This window comes from Ranitomeya variabilis, chromosome 6, assembly GCF_051348905.1.
Source record: "Ranitomeya variabilis isolate aRanVar5 chromosome 6, aRanVar5.hap1, whole genome shotgun sequence".
Taxonomy (NCBI): Eukaryota; Metazoa; Chordata; class Amphibia; order Anura; family Dendrobatidae; genus Ranitomeya; species Ranitomeya variabilis.
The window spans coordinates 533,223,479-533,239,520 of record NC_135237.1 but is presented as its reverse complement, the minus strand read 5'-3'; the positions used below and the strand labels follow the sequence as shown (position 1 = coordinate 533,239,520).

The 16,042-nt window shown below is 45.3% G+C and overlaps 1 long non-coding RNA gene across 1 annotated transcript in view; it reads right to left on the bottom strand.

The window, feature by feature from the left end:
• Nucleotides 1-7,606: 7,606 nt before the first annotated feature.
• Nucleotides 7,607-16,042, bottom strand: part of LOC143782996 (uncharacterized) — an 83,285-nt gene continuing 74,849 nt past the window's right edge. Inside the window, exon 3 of the long non-coding RNA XR_013217075.1 lies at nt 7,607-7,731. This is a non-coding gene — a long non-coding RNA (uncharacterized LOC143782996). The remainder of the gene's footprint in view (nt 7,732-16,042) is intronic.

The following is a 16,042-nucleotide window of genomic DNA, read 5'->3' as shown; positions in this document are numbered from 1 at the left end:
GCCTGCCTGCGGTTTCCTGCACTCCATCTGTCTACCTATGGCTTTCCAGTCCCTCTATTCACCAGCCTGCTGCACTGACACCCGTGAGCCATGTGCCCACCTGGACCTTAGGCTTAGAAGATCCATCTCATGCAGTGAGCCCCCTGAACTTCTCGTAACAAGGATGTCAAGAGTGTGTCATGTCCTCCTGGGAGATCCTGGCCTTCTCATCCCTTCCTGTGAAAATTTAACTTCCTGGCTTGCTGGAGATCGTGTGCTGAAGTTGGAGTTCGTAGTTGCTGCTGGAGATTGTTGTCTGTTTTAGGGTGTATGCTTTCTCCATTATCATATTTCCATTTGGTTTGTACCTTCCTATCCTTCTCTATATTCCTCCCTACATCTGTCCCAGGCCTCCTGGGGGAGGTGGAGTTGACAACTTAGGACCTTAGAAAATGCATGAAGACCACAGAGAGTTTTAAGTACCGTAACAATAATATGGATAGACAGCGGAGTGTGCTTACTTATAAATTAGTCACCAAAGACAAATTCTGTAAAGTTACAAAACATCTTTACTAATGCAAAAATTACAAAGAAACCACGTGCCAAATAAAGAATTGAGTCCATATTAGAAGTCAGTTTATATTAAAGGAACAAGCGGGCAGCAATGTAACCAAGAAAGCAATGGAAGGCACACAATGTGAACATATGGGGGAAGCCCAGACATGCATGTCAAAAATGCCATTCGTTAATAAAGTGCATAGTGCATAACATATGAACAAATATATGAATGCATGTACTGAGGCACCACCACAGGTCACAAAGAAGCAGGGCAAAAAGATAAAAATTATGTAATGCCAAGCAAAATCTACTTGGCCAAACATGTAAAGTCATATGATTATAGCTATAAAATAACAGCTCCAAATCATCTTACCCATACTGATGGGGCACCAGCACACTGGTTGGGCATCAGTACGGGTAAGATGATTTGGAGTTACTACTTTTAATGCATTTGTGGTGACTTATAGGCCATCATCATTAGCTGGAGCTGTTATTTTATAGCTGTAATCATATGACATTACATGTGTAAAGACACGCACACTCACTGTGTGTCTTTCTATGGGTCGCCGCACATGAAACGTAGGACAGCCAGGGAATGAACGGACACCGCAGTGCTCGAGGAAAAGCGGAACAGGATCTGTCTGATCACGAGATGGCTGGGAAGGCGCCGGGGGGCGGAGCCAAGCTCCAAGAATGGAGGAGAACCGACAGCTAGGTGAACGCTGGGTACATAGTTAGGCAAGCCGAGGTCAGAAGCCGGGAAGACGAGCTGTAGCCAGGGATGAGACAGAAGGATGGTGGGGGACAAGCCGAGGTTGGTAGCCAGACGGGAACGCAGGACAAAAGAACAAGACAGAGAGTGGTCAAAGACAGAGCCAGGGGTCAGAACTAGAGAGTACAGAGCGGTACTGAATCAAGAGGCAGAAACAGAGTCTAAGCCGGGTCATACACTGGAAACACAAGCACACAGAGGCACAACGATATCAGAACGATAACCTGGGTCAACAACTCAAGCCGGGTAAGCAAAAGTATCACTGACACAGACCAAGGCCAGCAGCAGACCTAAATAGCCCTCCATAAACCAAAGAGAGGCTAAGCAAGGTTAACCCCCACCTGACCAGGACAGGAAAAAACCCTGTCCTGTGTCATGACAACATGTTTGGCCAAGTAGATTTTGCTTGGCATTACATAATTTTTATCTTTTTGCCCTGCATCTTTGTGACCTGTGGTGGTGCCTCAGTACATGCATTCATATATTTGTTCATATGTTATGCACTATGCACTTTATTAACGAACGGCATTTTTGACTTGCATGTCTGGGGTTCCCCCATATATTCACATTGTGTGCCTTCCATTGCTTTCATGGTTACATTGCTGCCCGCTTGTTCTTTTAATATAAACTGACTTCTAATATGGACTCAGTTATTTATTTGGCACGTGGTTTGTTTGTCATTTTTGCATTAAAAAGACGTTTTATAACTTTACACAATTTGTCTTTTTTGACTAATTTATAAGTAAGCACACTCCGCAGTGTATCCATATGATTGTTACGGTACTTAAAGCTGTCTGTGGTCTTCATGCATTCTCTATTGCATATTTGAGAATACCCCCCCTTTTTTAGGAATATGTATTATGTACTGTATATACTCAAGTATAAGCCGAGAATTTCAGCCCATTTTTTAAGGCTGAAATTGCCCCTCTCAGCTTATACTTGAGCCATTCCCAGGATTCAGCAGGGGAGGGGAAGCGACAGCTGTCTAATCATACTCACCTGCTCCTAGCGCGGTCCCTGCACGTCCCTGGTTCTCCGGCGCCGACCGCTTCTTCAAAGCGTTGAGTGGTCACCGGTACCGCTCATTACAGTAATGAATATGGACGCGATTCCACTCCCATAGGGGTGGCGCCGCATATTCATTACTGTAATGAGCGGTACAGGTGACCGCTCAATGCTGGAAGAAGCTGTCGGTGCCAGAGAACCAGGGACGTACAGGGACTGCGCCAGGAGCAGGTGAGTATAACGGGGGCATTGCGCGATATTCACCTCTCCTCGTTCCACCACCAGGCTTAGCTATACTGTACAGTTAATAATATCAGCATAAACTGCATTTTATGTGGCCATAATCTACTTTTATGCAGCATTATATGGGGCAAATTTCCTATGGAGCATCTTATGGGGCAATAATCAACTTTTATGCAGCATTATATGGGGCAAATATCTTTATGGAGCATCTTATGGGGCCATAATCAACATTTGTGCAGCATTATATGCAGCAAATGTCTCCATGGAGCATCTTATGGGGCAATAATCAACTTTTATGCAGCACTATATGGAGCAAATTTCCTATGTAGCATCTTATGGGGCAATAATCAACTTTTATGCAGCATTATATGGGGCAAATATCTTTATGGAGCATCTTATGGGGCCATAATCAACATTTGTGCAGCATTATATGCAGCAAATGTCTCTATGGAGCATCTTATGGGGCCATTATTAACCTTTGTGCAGCATTATATGGGGCGTATTTTAATATGGAGCATCTTATGGGGCCCATCATGAACTGTAAGGAGCATTATATGGGGCTCCTGATTCAATATTGATATTCAATAACACTTAACCTACTGATGTCTCAATTAATTTTACTTTTATTGGTATCTATTTTTATTTTTGACATTTACCAGTAGCTGCTGCATTTCCCACCCTAGGCTTATACTCGAGTCATTAAGTTTTCCCAGTTTTTTGTGTCAAAATTAGGGGTCTCGGCTGATACTCGGGTCAGCTTATACTCGAGTATATACGGTAATTCATTGGTTCCGGTATGTTTTCATAATTTAGGACCTTAACAGGAGCATAGTAAGGTTGGAGACTTGGGCCTCTCTACCTTTAAGAGTACCCCCAGGAGAGGGATAGTTAGGGTCCCTGTTCCCAGGACAGATTGAGGCCCTCCTTCCTTACCAAAGACCACCACAGCGTGACAAAGGATTAGAGGAAGAACACATGCAAACAAACTGGAGAGGTTAACACAGACAATGCAGGCATGCACAATCTGCAGCCTAGGGGCTCACTCCTTTTTTTTGCTTGGATACAGCTATGCTTAGTCTGGACTGAACTACTTCTGTCCTGGAGCGTCTGAAACGGCCATCGTAGTGGTGAGCTGAAATTATCCATTTTTTTCCGTTATGAAACAGTGGTAAGAAGGAAGACATTTTTTAAAGCAAGTGCAAGGCTGCAGTAGCATCATACGCAGTGAAGAGGCAGTGACCCCCAAATTCAAACACAGAAGTCTCTTTTAATGTGTTTCTTCAAAGCATTAAAGTCCAATTCACATAAATGCATATAACTTCAGTGGATATTATCAGTTACCAGTTTACACCAGTTCAACGCAATACATATCACATGGCTTTAGATTTGCGGTCCCTAAACAGGCCAGATTTCCCTTGTCCAGTTTCCCTGGGCGACCGCACGCCATCTCACAGTCTCTATACGTCTCCATACACACAGCCTCATATGTTGCAGACACTACACACGCCAGCCCTCCTCTGACTAGTTCTCGTGGGTGTCCTGCATCCCTGTATCACAGTCTCTTTACAGACTCTTTACTCACACAGTCGTACACAGTTCAGGATATCCTCCGGATAGCAGCCGGGCACCATATCCACCTGTTTGCAATCGTTGCACATGCTAGTCCTCTTTCAGACACAGGACATCCACCTCCAGGCACAGGACTGTCCATATCCGATTCCTTCGGGCACAGGACATCCACCTCCGGGCACAGGACTGTCCACATCCGAGACCAGTACCATGGATGACTTGCATCTCTGTGTATGCTGCGGGTGCCAGGCTATTCAGCTGCCCTGGCTGCTGGCTCTGCTGGCCTCCATGCACTCTGCAGACCAGCACACATCAGACTGACACTGACGTGCACCTCGCACACCTGACCTGACACTGACACCCATACCCCTTACTGCAGGGTTTTTAAACACACACACAAACCTGTGGCCTTCAGCCACAGATGACGTCACCGCTGTGCTCTGCTTTACTGCCGGCGCTGACACATTCAGTGCAGGAAGCTCTCGACAGCAGCGCGTAACCCTGTGGACGCTGGGGGACGTGACAGACATCAGAATGTGAGTATGTACTTTTTTTTTTTTTTTTTACATTTACAATGGTAACCAGGGTAAATATCGGGTTACTAAGCGCGGCCCTGCACTTAGTAACCCGATGTTTACCCTGGTTACCCGGGTGCTGCAGGGGGACTTAGTTGAGACAGTTTCAACGATGCCGAAGTCGTTCCCCTGATCGTTGGTCGCTGGAGAGAGCTGCCTGTGTGACAGCTCCCCAGCGACCACACAACGACTTACCAACGATCACGGCCAGGTCGTATCGCTGGTCGTGATCGTTGGTAAGTCGTTTAGTGTAACGGTACCTTTAGGAAAATACCTTCACCAATACACAGTTAGATTTTTTTGGGGGGGGGGGGTTCCCTAGGACCGGGCTCAATTCTGGGGGATGGACTGGGTTATTTAGGACTCTGATCAGGTAATCTGGGGTTATTCCTGGCTGGAGCTGGATACATGTGCTGTGGTCGTGGTATCCGTCATCTGTAAGAGCTTGGACTGACTGCAGACTATACAGGCAGGAGATACAAAACCTATGGGCCAACCAAAAGTTGTGAGACAGTGGGTATCGCCTGGTACGGGGGCAGTGGAACTACCGGTTCTGGGTTGGGATCTTGCGGACTGGGGGTATCTCATTATTGCCATCTACTTGGATTTGCTGTACCCTAAATGGAAGAAATAAACTAATTGCATTGTTAACCTGCCTAGGTGATGATTACAACCCACAACCTCAGACCTTCACAGAGAGGATTTGTCCTCCTCCACCCCTAATTCATTATAAGTCCCTGACAGCGTCTTCTCCCCACCATCAATTCATTTAAATCCCTGTATAGCATCCTCCAGCTTCTTTCTCTATTCAATATAAGTCCCTGATAGTATCCTACCCCCTTTACCCCCTCATCACTCACCCCCAATTCATTATATGTCCCTGATAGCATTATAATGAATTGGGAAGGAGTAAGACGCTATCAGGGACTTAGCATACTTCCCCACCCCAAATTAATTATGAAACCTTGTATAACATCTTACATTCCCCCTCCTATTCATTATGAGACCCTGATAACATCTTTTCCCACTCTCCAATTCATTACAAAGATTCTTATTCCCCTTACTGCCATCTGTCCCATTATACGCCGCCTCCCGCAAGGGCCTCCTCCACCCCTGGTCCTCGCTGCAACTGCTAAGGCTGCAACGGTGGTAAGATTGCTGCTTGTTGATTGTTTCCAGTATTTTCCTCATACATTGTACACAATAAAAAAAAAGTAAAAAACAGCAAGAGTATACGGAATATAAACTGTAAAGATACTAAATGTTATATTTGCTGACTAAGTTCATTAAAAGGAGCTTCACTGTTAGCGTCACTCTGCTCGTACAAATCATATCGGAGGCTCATAAAATAACAGCACAGAAAAATAAACCTATTGTTTAATATTATAGAATGCAATGTATCCTAGGTCCGATAATAACAGAGAAGGCGTTACTGTACATACACAGGACATAGCTGGGGCTTCACTGCTTTTTAATCTTTTAATCCCATAAATTTGGACATTGGGAAAAAGACTGCAAACATCGCCTCCTGCTGGCAGTTATGGAAAGTGTTGTCATTTAGTCCTCGCTGCTTTGTTAGGTGTCCCTATGCAAATGAGACCACTCTATGGTGCCCATAATTTCTTAAAGGATAGATCAAAGTGCAAAACCAAAATGAGAAAACCCACCCAGATAAAAAGAAAAAAAAAATACTTGCTGCCCATTGGGTGCCTCTAGGTACTGGACTTTTTCTGCACCGTAGTGATGGGACCATCTAAAAATTTTCTTATTCTGCTGATGCTACACACAAATATATACTGTATATACAGCACAGACCAAAAGTTTGGACACACCTTCTCATTTAAAGATTTTTCTGTATTTTCATGACTATGAAAATTGTACATTCATACTGAAAGCATCAAAACTATGAATTATCACATGTGGAATTATATACTTAACAAAAAAGTGTGAAACAACTGAAATTATGTCTTATATTCTAGGTTCTTCAAAGTAGCCACCTTTTGCTTTGATGACTGCTTTGCACACTCTTGTCATTCTCTTGATGAGCTTCAAGAGGTAGTATATATATATATTTCAAAGTCAAACTGGGAAAAATAATTAAAGAAAATGTATTTTTTCATGCTTTTTCCTTAAAGGTGTTGACCACTTTCTATTTTATTTTTTTTTAATTTTTTTATTTTCTACAAATGTGCAGATTACCTCTTTTCTCAAGGTTAAAAAAACAATCTCGCTAGTGCCACCTACTGGAGGTAGCTATCCTTTATGCTAAATAGCTCACAAGAGCTGTCTGTAGATGGTGTCTGGCATGGCTTATATTGGCACTAATGAGGAGACTGATGGCATTGGTAGGGACATGGCTGACACAGGAGGACATGTAGAGCTTTTTATAGGTGGTAGTCATGGTAGGAGCATTGTGGTGGGCATTGCCTGATGTGATATTCAAGATACACAACACTGCTCTGTGAGCCACTCTCATTGGGGTACAGCCACTAGCAAACGTCAAGGATATGGAGACTTGTGCTGATTTATTTTTCTTAACTGCAACCTAAATAGTAAAGGCATGGCTGTATAGAGTGACTGCAGACTTGTAGTTTCAGACCGGGCAACCCATTTAAGTTCACCAAAACGCCCTGTCTGCGGCACACAGCACGAATAAGGGTTCACCCACTCCCTGTGCAGTTTATTGCTAATGTATTCAGGACCCTGAATACGAAATAATGCAAGTGAAATTAATTAATTAGGCAGCAGTAAAAAAATAATCCCCTAATGATTAATTATTCCACAACACTTGTTGTTGCTGTAATTTCCCTTTAAGTAATTGATAAAACATTAGATCTAGAATTAGGATGCGCGGTTATATGTGCAGCCTGTTCTTTATCCCCGCCAGCTGCCAGCTTTCCCCTGATTTGTGGAATAATCATTATATTGCGGAGCTGAGAGTCCTAGATGGCACCAACATCCTTCAGATCAAGGGTTCTTGTAATTGCACATGAGATCTTCTGTCTCTTTGAAGCTGATACGGCTCCACTTCTAAAAAAAAAACACAACAGATTTCAAGTGTTTACCGAGCGTCTTACAACCAAAGCTGAGGATAATGCAATGAGCTCCTCAGTCCTCGTCTTATGATAATATGACGGGAGAGGCATTGATTACAGGGCCGAGTCCTGGACCTGTAGGACAAGGCAGGTAACAATCTATAATGTTAATGATCAGTCTAATAAAAGATACGTGCAAACAAAGCTAGTTCTTTAACAAATACATATATATAAATCTGTTCACCGCAGACAGATCTTAGTCCTCTACATAGGCACAGAGTTATATAATGTCAGTCTGTAGCGTGCACCATACAAATGCATCATAGAAGTGTGGAGCTATGAATTAATCCAGACTAAAATATGATGTATACAGACTGTACCGTGCCATCTTCCACCATCGCCCTCTAATCAGCATGTCCATTTATCTATTCTTCCTACAGTTACGTCACCCAGCTTTCCACACTGAATTTCCCCTACCATTTCTCCTTGCAACCACTTGGTAAGTCACCCAGCTTTCCATGCTGAATTTCCCCTACCTCTTCTCCTTGCAACCACTTGATACATCACCCAGCTTTCCACACTGAATTTCCCCTACCTCTTCTCCTTGCAACCACTTGGTACGTCACCCAGCTTTCCACACTGAATTTCCCCTACCTCTTCTCCTTGCAACCACTTGGTAAGTCACCCAGCTTTCCATGCTGAATTTCCCCTACCTCTTCTCCTTGCAACCACTTGGTACGTCACCCAGCTTTCCACACTGAATTTCCCCTACCTCTTCTCCTTGCAACCACTTGGTACTTCACCCAGCTTTCCATACTGAATTTCTCCTACCTCTTCTCCTTCCAACCACTTGGTACGTCACCCAGCTTTCCACACTGAATTTCCCCTACCTCTTCTCCTTACAACCACTTGATACATCACCCAGCTTTCCACACTGAATTTCCCCTACCTCTTCTCCTTGCAACCACTTGGTATGTCACCCAGCTTTCCACACTGAATTTCCCCTACCTCTTCTCCTTGCAACCACTTGGTACTTCACCCAGCTTTCCATACTGAATTTCTCCTACCTCTTCTCCTTGCAACCACTTGGTACGTCACCCAGCTTTCCACACTGAATTTCCCCTACCTCCTCTCCTTGCATCCACTTGGTACATCACCCAGCTTTCCACACTGAGTTTCCCCTACCTCTTCTACTTGCAACCACGTGGTACGTCACCCAGGTTTCCACACTGAATTTCCCCTACCTCTTCTCCTTGCAACCACTTGGTACGTCACCCAGCTTTCCACACTGAATTTCCCCTACCTCTTCTCCTTGCAACCACTTGGTACGTCACCCAGCTTTCCACACTGAATTTCCCCTACCTCTTCTCCTTGCAACCACTTGGTACATCACCCAGCTTTCCACACTGAATTTCCCCTACCTCTTCTCCTTGCAACCACTTGGTATGTCACCCAGCTTTCCACACTGAATTTCCCCTACCTCTTCTCCTTGCAACCACTTGGTACATCACCCAGCTTTCCACACTGAGTTTCCCCTACCTCTTCTACTTGCAACCACGTGGTACGTCACCCAGGTTTCCACACTGAATTTCCCCTACCTCTTCTCCTTGCAACCACTTGGTACGTCACCCAGCTTTCCACACTGAATTTCCCCTACCTCTTCTCCTTGCAACCACTTGGTACGTCACCCAGCTTTCCACACTGAATTTCCCCTACCTCTTCTCCTTGCAACCACTTGGTACGTCACCCAGGTTTCCACACTGAATTTCCCCTACCTCTTCTCCTTGCAACCACTTGGTACGTCACCCAGCTTTCCTGTTATGATCCCAGTGGCAGAGGATCTCAGGGATTTCAGCAAAGTCTGCAAACACAAAAAACCAGCTCATAGGGAGGTGGTAACTGGACTGACCGCATAGCTGATCCTAGCCCACAACTAATAGCAGCCGGGGTACGTACCTACGTTGATTCTAGACGTCTCGCACCAGCCGGAGAACTAACTAACCCTTTCAGAGAAAATAAGACCTTACTTGCCTCAAGAGAAAGGTACCCCAAAGTAGATACAAGCCCCCAACAAATAATAACGGTGAGGTAAGAAGAAAGGACAAACGTAAGTATGAACTAGATTCAGCAAAGAGAGGCCCACTATATAAAAGCAGAAAAATAGGAAGCGGACTTATGCGGTCAGCGAAAACCCTACAAAAATATCCACGCTGAATATCCAAGAACCCCCAAACCGACTAACGGTGTGGGGGGAGAATATCAGCCCCCTAGAGCTTCCAGCAAAATCAGGAATCACATTTTGAACAAGCTGGACTAAAATTAGAGCAATGCAAATAAACAAAAAATAAGAAAGCAGGACTTAGCTTATCTTGCAAAAATCAGGACCAGTAGACAGGAGCAAACAGACATGAACTGAATACATCGATGCCAGGCACTAGACTAATAATCCAGGAAGTTTAAATAGAAACACCCAAGGCCTAACGAACCAGGTGAGTACCAACCTGGGGAAAGACAATCCAAGTGCCATACCGCTAGTGACCACAAGAGGGAGCCAAGAAGTATAGTTCACAACAGTACCCCCCCTTTAAGGAGGGGTCACCGAACCCTCACCAAGACCACCAGGGCGATAAGGATGAGCAGCGTGAAAGGCACGAACCAAATCGGCCGCATGAACATCAGAGGCGACCACCCAGGAATTACCCACCTGACCATAGCCCTTCCATTTGACCAGATACTGAAGCCTCCGTCTAGAGAGACGAGAATCCAAGATCTTCTCCACCACGTACTCCAACTCGCCCTCAACCAACACCGGAGCAGGAGGCTCAACAGCAGGAACCACAGGCACAACGTATCGCCGCAACAAAGACCTATGGAACACATTGTGAATGGCAAACGACACCGGAATATCCAAACAAAAAGACACCGGGTTAAGAACTTCCAAAATTTTATAAGGACCAATAAAGCGAGGCTTAAACTTAGGAGAAGAAATCTTCAGAGGGACATACCGAGAAGACAACCAAACCAACTCCCCAACACGAAGTCGGGGACCCACACCGCGGCGGCGGCTTCTCCTGTGACAACTTCAAGTTGTCTGCCACATGATTCCAAATCCGCTGCAACCTATCCACCACGAAATCCACCCCAGGACAGTCAGAAGGCTCAACATGACCCGAGGAAAAACGAGGATGAAAACCAGAGTTGCAGAAAAATGGCGAAACCAAAGTAGCGGAACTAGCCCGATTATTGAGGGCAAACTCAGCCAATGGCAAGAAGGTCACCCAATCATCCTGATCCGCAGAAACAAAACATCTCAAATAAGCCTCCAGTGTCTGATTAGTTCGCTCCGTTTGGCCATTAGTCTGAGGATGAAAGGCAGATGAAAACGACAAATCAATGCCCATCTTAGCACAAAAAGATCGCCAGAATCTGGACACAAACTGGGATCCTCTGTCAGACACGATATTCTCAGGAATGCCGTGCAAACGAACCACATTCTGAAAGAACAAAGGAACCAGATCGGAAGAGGAAGGCAACTTAGGCAAGGGCACCAAATGGACCATCTTGGAAAAACGATCACACACCACCCAGATGACAGACATTCCTTGAGACACCGGAAGATCTGAAATGAAATCCATGGAAATGTGTGTCCAAGGCCTCTTCGGGACGGGCAAGGGCAAAAGCAACCCGTTGGCACGAGAACAGCAAGGCTTAGCCCGAGCACAAGTCCCACAGGACTGCACAAAAGAACGCACATCCCGCGACAAGGAAGGCCACCAAAAGGACCTAGCCACCAAATCTCTGGTACCAAAAATCCCCAGATGCCCTGCCAACACCGAGGAATGAACCTCGGAAATAACTCTGCTGGTCCATTTATCAGGAACAAACAGTCTGTCAGGTGGACAAGGGTCAGGTCTACCAGCCTGAAATCTCTGCAACACACGTCGCAAATCAGGAGAAATGGCCGACAAGATAACTCCCTCTTTAAGAATACCAGCTGGCTCTGAGACTCCAGGAGAGTCAGGCACAAAGCTCCTAGAAAGAGCATCAGCCTTCACATTCTTCGAACCAGGCAGGTATGAGACCACAAAGTCAAAACGGGAGAAAAACAATGACCAACGAGCCTGTCTAGGATTCAGGCGCTTAGCAGACTCGAGATACATCAGATTTTTGTGATCAGTCAAGACCACCACACGATGCTTAGCACCCTCGAGCCAATGACGCCACTCCTCAAATGTTCACTTCATGGCCAACAACTCCCGATTACCAACATCATAGTTCCGCTCAGCAGGCGAAAACTTCCTAGAAAAAAAAGCACATGGTCTCATCACAGAGCAACCAGAGCCTCTCTGTGACAAAACAGCCCCTGCACCGATCTCAGAAGCATCCACTTCAACCTGAAAGGGAAGTGAGACATCAGGCTGGCACAAAACAGGCGCCGAAGTAAACTGGCGCTTCAGCTCCCGGAAGGCCTCCACGGCTGCAGGAGCCCAATTAGCAACATCAGAACCTTTCTTGGTTATATCCGTCAAAGGTTTAACAACGCTAGAAAAGTTAGCAATAAAACGACGGTAGAAATTAGCAAAACCCAAGAACTTCTGAAGGCTCTTAACAGACGTGGGTTGAGTCCAATCATGAATAGCTCGGACTTTGACTGGGTCCATCTCCACAGCAGAAGGGGAAAAAATAAAACCCAAAAAGGAAACCTTCTGCACTCCAAAGAGACACTTTGAGCCCTTCACAAACAAAGCATTATCACGCAAAACCTGAAACACCATCCTGACCTGCTTTACATGAGAATCCCAATCATCAGAAAAAAACAGAATATCATCCAGATAAACAATCATAAATTTATCTAGATACTTCCGGAAGATGTCATGCATAAAGGACTGAAACACTGAAGGAGCATTAGAGAGCCCAAAAGGCATTACCAAGTACTCAAAATGACCTTCGGGCGTATTAAATGCAGTTTTCCATTCATCTCCCTGCTTAATGCGCACAAGGTTGTACGCACCACGAAGATCTATCTTGGTAAACCAACTGGCACCCTTAATCCGAGCAAACAAGTCCGACAATAGTGGCAAAGGATACTGAAATTTAACCGTGATTTTATTCAGAAGCCGATAGTCTATACAGGGTCTCAAAGATCCGTCTTTCTTGGCCACAAAAAAGAATCCCGCACCAAGAGGGGAAGAGGATGGACGAATATGCCCCTTCTCCAAAGAGTCCTTTATATAAGAACGCATCGCGGCATGCTCAGGTACAGACAGATTAAATAATCGTCCCTTAGGAAATTTACTACCAGGAATCAAATCTATAGCGCAGTCACAGTCCCTATGAGGAGGAAGGGCACTGGACCTGGACTCACTGAATACATCCTGATAGTCAAATACTCAGGAACTTCTGAAGGAGTAGAGGAAGCAATAGACAACGGTGGGGAATAGCAATGAATTCCCTGACAACCCCAACTTGACACAGACATAGCCCTCCAATCCAAAACTGGATTATGGGTCTGTAACCATGGCAGACCCAAAACGACCAAATCATGCATTTTATGCAGAACAAGAAAACGAATCACCTCCCGATGTTCAGGAGTCATGCACATGGTCACTTGTGTCCAATACTGCGGTTTATTCTCCGCCAATGGCGTAGCATCAATTCCTCTAAGAGGAATAGGATTTTCTAAAGGCTCCAGGACAAAACCACAGCGCTTGGCAAACGACAAGTCCATAAGACTCAGGGCAGCACCTGAATCCACAAACGCCATAACAGGGTAGGAAGACAATGAGCAAATTAAAGTCACAGACAAAATAAATTTAGGCTGCAAATTACCAATGGCGACAGGACTAACCACCTTTGTTAGGCGTTTAGAGCATGCTGATATAACGTGTAGAATCACCACAGTAAAAACACAACCCATTCTGACGTCTATGATTTTGCCGTTCGGTTCTAGTCTGAGTTCTATCACATTGCATTGAGTCAGGTGTCTGTTCAGACAACACCGCCAGAGGATTAGCGGATTTGCGCTCCTGCAAACGCCGATCAATCTGAATGGCCAGCGCCATAGAATCATTCAGACTTGTAGGAATGGGGAAGCCCACCATCACATTCTTAATGGCTTCAGAAAGGCCATTTCTGAAATTTGCGGCCAGAGCACACTCATTCCATTGAGTAAGCACCGACCATTTCCAAAATTTTTGGCAATACACTTCAGCTTCATCCTGGCCCTGAGAGATAGCCAGCAAGGCTTTTTCTGCCTGAATTTCAAGATTGGGCTCCTCATACAGCAATCCGAGCGCCAGAAAAAACGCATCAATATTTGCCAATGCCGGATCTCCTGGCGCCAATGAGAAAGCCCAATCCTGAGGGTCGCCACGCAAGAAGGAGATAACAATTTTAACTTGCTGAGCTGAGTCTCCAGACGAACGAGGTCTCAAAGATAGAAACAATTTACAATTATTCCTAAAATTCCTAAATTTAAATCGATCTCCAGAGAACAGCTCAGGAATAGGTATCTTAGGCTCTGACATAGGACTACTAATAACAAAATCCTGAATGCCCTGCACTCGTGCAGCAAGCTGATCCACACTAGTAATCAGAGTCTGAACATTCATGTCTGCAGCAGAGCTTCAAGCCACTCAGAGAAAAAGGGGAAGGAAGAAAAAAAAAAAAAAAAAACTCAGAACTTCTTTTCTTTTAATCCCACTTCTGCAATGCATTAACTATTCACTTAGGCCTGGCATACTGTTATGATCCCAATGGCAGAGGATCTCAGGGATTTCAGCAAAGTCTGCAAACACAAAAAACCAGCTCATAGGGAGGTGGTAACTGGACTGACCGCATAGCTGATCCTAGCCCACAACTGATAGCAGCCGGGGAACGTACCTACGTTGATTCTAGACGTCTCGCACCAGCCGGAGAACTAACTAACCCTTTCAGAGAAAATAAGACCTTACTTGCCTCAAGAGAAAGGTACCCCAAAGTAGATACAAGCCCCCAACAAATAATAACGGTGAGGTAAGAAGAAAGGACAAACGTAAGTATGAACTAGATTCAGCAAAGAGAGGCCCACTATATAAAAGCAGAAAAATAGGAAGCGGACTTATGCGGTCAGCGAAAACCCTACAAAAATATCCACGCTGAATATCCAAGAACCCCCAAACCGACTAACGGTGTGGGGGGAGAATATCAGCCCCCTAGAGCTTCCAGCAAAATCAGGAATCACATTTTGAACAAGCTGGACTAAAATTAGAGCAATGCAAATAAACAAAAAATAAGAAAGCAGGACTTAGCTTATCTTGCAAAAATCAGGACCAGTAGACAGCAGCAAACAGACATGAACTGAATACATCGATGCCAGGCACTAGACTAATAATCCAGGAAGTTTAAATAGAAACACCCAAGGCCTAACGAACCAGGTGAGTACCAACCTGGGGAAAGACAATCCAAGTGCCATACCGCTAGTGACCACAACAGGGAGCCAAGAAGTATAGTTCACAACATTTCCACACTGAATTTCCCCTACCTCTTCTCCTTGCAACCACTTGGTACGTCACCCAGCTTTCCACACTGAATTTCCCCTACCTCTTCTCCTTGCAACCACTTGGTACATCACCCAGCTTTCCACGCTGAATTTCCCCTACCTCTTCTCCTTGCAACCACTTGGTACGTCACCCAGCTTTCCATACTGAATTTCTCCTACCTCTTCTCCTTGCAACCACTTGGTACGTCACCCAGCTTTCCACACTGAATTTCCCCTACCTCATCTCCTTGCAACCACTTGGTACATCACCCAGCTTTCCACACTGAATTTCCCCTACCTCTTCTCCTTGCAACCACTTGGTATGTCACCCAGCTTTCCACACTGAATTTCCCCTACCTCTGCTCCTTGCAACCATGTGGTACGTCACCCCGCTTTCCACACTGAGTTTCCCCTACCTCTTCTCCTTGCAACCACTTGGTACGTCACCCAGCTTTCCACACTGAATTTCCCCTACCTCTTCTCCTTGCAACCACTTGGTACGTCACCCAGCTTTCCACACTGAATTTTCCCTACCTCTTCTCCTTGCAACCACTTGATACATCACCCAGCTTTCCACACTGAATTTCCCCTACCTCTTCTCCTTGCAACCACTTGGTACGTCACCCAGCTTTCCACACTGAATTTCCCCTACCTCTTCTCCTTGCAACCACTTGGTACATCACCCAGCTTTCCACACTGAATTTCCCCTACCTCTTCTCCTTGCAACCACTTGGTACATCACCCAGCTTTCCACACTGAATTTCCCCTACCTCTTCTCCTTGCAACC